Here is a 5,721-nt window from a genome sequence, read left to right as displayed (position 1 = left end):
AAAATACGAATATAGGCAAGTCCCCCTACTATTATATCATGACATAAATATAAGAATAAAATATAACATATTTGGCACAATATCAATATGATGTGCTAACTAAAAATATATATTATATTTAAATATACTACAAATGATAAATATTAAATTATAATACTAATACAATACATAAAAAGTATATTCTTTGTTCTTTTCAATTTTGAAAATTTCCCAATATATGACTTTTTTTCAATGATAATGCCAATAATTTATCTTTTTTTTTTTTTTTTCCCAATATGAACTCAAGGTTGTAATGCTTCTCTCTTGAAATTATCATATTTATTAAATAAAATCATATTACAATATATCATTATATGACTAAAAATATTAAAAACTAACTGGAGGAGTGTCACTCAAATGCGCTAGGAAGTAACAAAAGAATATTGGACACTAAAAGTATTATTTTAAAATTATGGAAACATTGATGAAATCAAATGCATGTTTAAAGATATTTAGTATCAATATTACTAACACAAAAGCACGTAGTTACGATACCCTCTTCACACAAAATATTGTCGACATTGACATCAAATAGGATATTGTGGACTATAAAATTCACATGAATAAGGGTTTTCTCAAATAGAAATGCATTTGTAGCTTTCCACACATGATGAATAACCTTTATATAAAAAGCCCAAGAAACCCGGTGCATCCCCAAAAAAAAAAAAAAAAAAAAAAAAAAAAAAAGAAAACACTCTTTAGTAGTAGGGAGCAAGTGTTGTTGAAGGATTGTATAAGCAGCATCATCTTTTGTTGGTTAATATAAATAAAGAGGTTGATAAGAATTAAGATGTTGATTAGAGAGTGATTACAATCAACTTAAGTTGAAGAAGGGTTATACTTAAAGAAGTCTGCAAAGAAAACTCTTCCTTGTGTCTTTGTATTCGGTTCTCTTTAATTTCATGCATGGCCTTCTCCAATTTATTTCCAACTCATGGCTCCCTTTGAAATCCATGGTATCATTCTTTTATGCATACTCTTTTGCATCTTTAATTTATTTTTGTCTCTCTTTTAATTTTTGGAAATTACTTGGCACTTTTAATTCTTGTCCTCTTAATTGCTTTCACAATTTTTTGAGCTTTACTTCTTCAAGTTCCTTCTTCGCATGCATTTTGATTTCAACTTTAATTTGTGGAAATCACCTGCAATAATAAAACACGATTACTCATCAATTTATAGATAAAAATAGAGTAAAAATTCAAACATTATAATTTGAACTCAATATTCAAATATTGGACATAATTGGACATTTAAGTGAAATTGTAATCTTTAATTCATGATTTTAAACACCTAATTACGCAACTTTGACACGTAATCACACCCCCCCAACTAACATTTTGTTAGTTTCTAGCAAACAACGTGAATGCATTCATACCAGGGGAGGAGCAACCATAATTCCAATACTTTTGAAAATCACATGCCATGAAATATGCTTAATGAGTTTAGGAATACATTAAACAGATTAATCCGAACTAAGTATCATTTGAGAGATTTATACACCATTTAGTAAATCAACCAAGGTAATGAAATGTAACAAAGCTTGCGTGCATAAAATAAGACTAGAATTCCAAGATTAACTACTAATAGACATTAACGGTTTTAATCACAACAATTAATCGGAGACAACTGCATGGTATTACTCTAATTCAAAACCATTGGAGTGGCGGCTTTCACACAATTACACTTTAAAAGACACCCACTTTTTTTTTAATTAGGACCTCGGTAGTAGGTAGTCATTTCTAGTACATGAATGTACAATGGTGGCTATCACACTATTATACTTTAAAAAGCACACACTTTCTTATTTAGTTAGGACCCTGGTAATAAGTAGCCCTTTCCAACACACAATTGTTTCCCTCTTTTTAATTCTTTTTTGTTCTTTTCTCTCTTTTTCTTCTTTTCTTTTTGCAATTGATCCCTGACTTGTTTCTCGTTTTCATTTGCTTCAAACTTTTTTTTTTCTTTTTTTTTTTCCTAATCCATTAGGATATCGTTCATTAAAGTCCCAAACAATTGAAGTATACATTAATTAAAAACGATTTAAGGTAGTCTTTCTAAGTATTCTGACCTGTGTTGTGTGTTTTTAGAAAAACTTTCAATATCCTTCCTTTGGTTGAAACTAAGTGAAATGGATAAAGTTTTCTTTTGATTTAAACTTTGATTTGCCATACATCCTACATGTTCCATGTCCTCAAAAAGAAAAAAAAAAAAAAATTAGCATGTAACATTCACAAATAGGGAATTTAGCATGTTTTGAGCTCAATACCAGTACTTCCAAAATGTAGACCAAACTAACATGCAAGCATCACATACAAATATCACATTAAAACTCATCAGATGACAGCACACAATTGCACATAAAAATTCTCTCTCTCCCCCCCAACTAAATAGAAACATTGTCCTCAATGTGAAAGCATAAGGGAAATAGAAAAGATGCCCTCAGGGGGAAGCAAACCAATAGAAAAATAACAGAAAATCATAACCAACAAATGCAATAGAAAAAGAAAAGAGAGATGCAAATAATAATAAATAAAAGAAAAAGAAAAAGAAAGACAATAAAAGAGAAATATCAGTGGACTTCCTTGGGGTCTTACAGAAGCTAAACCTCTTCACTTGGATTAAAGGGAGTTATAAATAGCTTAAGACATTGTCCATTGACTGTGAAACTATTGCCATTCTTTGGATCTATAATGTTTACCACGCCATGAGAATGTACCTCTTTAATGATGTACGTGCCACCCCATCGAGACTTCAGTTTCCCAGGAAAAATATGCAGTATGGAATTATAGAGAAGCACTTGCTGATAAAGGAAAAGTTGTTTGTCTTTAATTTTCTTGTCATGTAGCAACTTCATCCGCTCTTTTGCTAAGCGGGCATTGTCGTAGACTTTCCTCCTGGATTCTTCAAGCTCACACATCTGCAACTTTCTTAAACCTTTGGCATCATTTAGTGAAAAGTTAATCTGTTTTATAGCCTATAAAGTACGATGCTGAATTTCAACAGGTAAATGACAAGTCTTACCATAAACTAACCTGTAAGGAGACATCCCTAAATTAGTCTTGAATGCAGTTCTATAGGCCCAAAGTGCATCAACCAATTTTTCTAACCAATCCTTTCAATTAGGACGGACTGTCTTCTCATGTATGATCTTGATCTCTCTATTGGCCAACTCAGCTTGACCATTGGTTTGAGGGTGATGTGGAGTAGAGACCTTGTGGGTCACTCCATATTTTTGCATGAGTTTTTCAAAAGTTTTATTGCAAAAATGCAACCCTCCATTAGTAATGATCGCTTTGAGCATGCCAAACATGCAAATAAGTCTTTAAGAAATCGAATGACAACCTTATGATCATTTATCCTACAAGGTATGACTTTCCCCCATTTTGACACATAATTTATAGCAACTAAAATGTAGGAATTCCCAAAGGAGTTCGGGAAGGGTCCCATAAAATCAATTCCCGAACAATCAAAGATTTCAAGAGTTAAAATAGGGGAAAAATGCATTGCATTCTTTACATAGTAGGCCAGTAGAGTCCATTTTGAAAAATTTTTGAAAATTTTTTTTTTGTGGCAAAGTGGCCTCCACACGTTCCACTATGGCAAAAATGCATCATAGAGGTAAACTCATCATCAAGCACACATTGACGCACCAAATGATCACACAATATTTAAAAAAAATAAGGATTGTCAAAATAATAGTGTTGTACCTTTGCAAGAAACTTACGCTTGTACTGAGTGGCCCAGTGCTTTGGCATTCGATCGATGACAAGGTAATTTACAATATTCGCAAACCAAGGAGCGTGTGACACTACAATAAGATGCTCATCATAAAAATTATTATTAAAGGGAGGAAGAGACAAAGATACATCAGGCAGCTGCAAACTAGAAAAATGATCAGCTACAATATTTTCAACTCTCTTTTTGTCTCGAATGGTAATGTCAAACTCTTAAAGAAGGAGAATCCATTGGGTAAATCTGGGCTTAGCATCCTTCTTTGCCAGAAAATACTTCAAAGCAGAGTGGTTAGTAAAAATAATAATAGGTGACCCAATAACATAATAATGAAATTTATCTAAAGCAAACACTACAACTAACAACTCCTTTTCGGTGGTGGTATAATTTTTCTAAACATCATTTAAAGTATAACTTGCATAATAAATAACAGAAGGTTTGTTATCAACTCTTTGACCAAGAACAGCACCAAGAGCGAAATCACTAGCATCAGTCATGATTTCAAAAGGCAAGTCGAATCAAGGAGGTTGCATAATAGGTGCAACTGTCAAGTGTTTCTTTAGGGTCTCAAAGGCATGTTGGCACTCATCAGTCCATAAGAAATCATTATCATTTTGCAATAAAGCAAACAATGGTTTAGAAATACTACTAAAACCTTGAATGAAACGCCTATAAAAGCCAGCATGGACAAGAAAAGACTGGATATCCCTCATTGTCCTAACGATAGGCAACTGGAAAATTAGCTCTATCTTGACTTTGTTGACCTCTATACTGCGCTCAGAAACTAGATAACCAAGTACCAAACCACTACTGACCATAAAATGACATTTTTTTCGCAATTCAACAACAAATTCTTCTCTTCACATCTTTTAAAAATAGCAGTTAAAATTTTCAAACAAACATCAAAAGATTTACCAAACATAGAAAAATCATTCATAAAAACTTCACACATATCATCTAACATGTCAAAAAAATGCTCATCATACAACGCTGGAAAGTAGTAGGTGCATTGCATAAACCGAATGGAATTCTACGAAAAACATAAGTACCAAATGGACAAGTGAAGGTGGTCTTCTCATGATCCTCTGGTGTTATGGTAATTTGATAGTATCTAGAAAAACCATCATGAAAACAATTAAAAGCATTACCAGATACCTTCCCGAGTATCTAATCTAGGAAAAGTAACAGGAAATGATCTTTTCGGCTAACCAAATTCAGCTTACAATAATTGATACACATTCTCCAACCCGTTACCTTCCTAGATGGGATCAACTCCCACTAGCATTTTCAATAACAGTTAAACCAGATATTTTTTTAGAACTACCTGTGTTGGGCTTACCCACTTGCTATCGGAGATAGGATAAATGATGTCTGTAGCTAACAATTTCAGCACCTCTTTTTTCACCACCTTCTTCATGGTGGGATTTAATATCTGTTGTGCATCACAAACTAGTCTTGTGTGTAGTGACTCGAAGAATAATGGTATTTAAATAATAAAGAGGAAGGGAAATGGAAACAGTAACAGAATGAGGAAGCCGACAGCGTTCGTCGACGACATTGCACTTTGGGGTATAATAATCCATGGATTTTCTGACGGCCTCGTTGATGAACACAGGGCATTCATCGACGAGGATAACATAGGGCCTCATCGACGAAGACAAGTTTCGTCGACGAGAAGATACCGAGAGTGGATTTTTGGAAGTCTGAAATTTGTCAATGGGGGTGCAGGTTTGTCAGCAAACTTTTTACAGGATTCGTCGATGAGGTGACGTGGCTCGTCGATGAATCCCGCACTATAAATAGTGTTTAACTCGGTTTTCTCACAGAAAAATCCACTGAATTCACACACACACACACACACACACACACTCTCTCTCTCTCTCTCTCTCTCTCTCTCTCTCTCCCACGGCACCACCTCCATCTCTTTTCGATTTCGGCCTCGTTGTTCGC

This window comes from Malania oleifera, chromosome 3, assembly GCF_029873635.1.
Source record: "Malania oleifera isolate guangnan ecotype guangnan chromosome 3, ASM2987363v1, whole genome shotgun sequence".
Lineage (NCBI taxonomy): Eukaryota > Viridiplantae > Streptophyta > Magnoliopsida > Santalales > Ximeniaceae > Malania > Malania oleifera.
The sequence above is the reverse complement of the archived record's forward strand: the minus strand, read 5'-3'. Positions refer to the sequence as shown.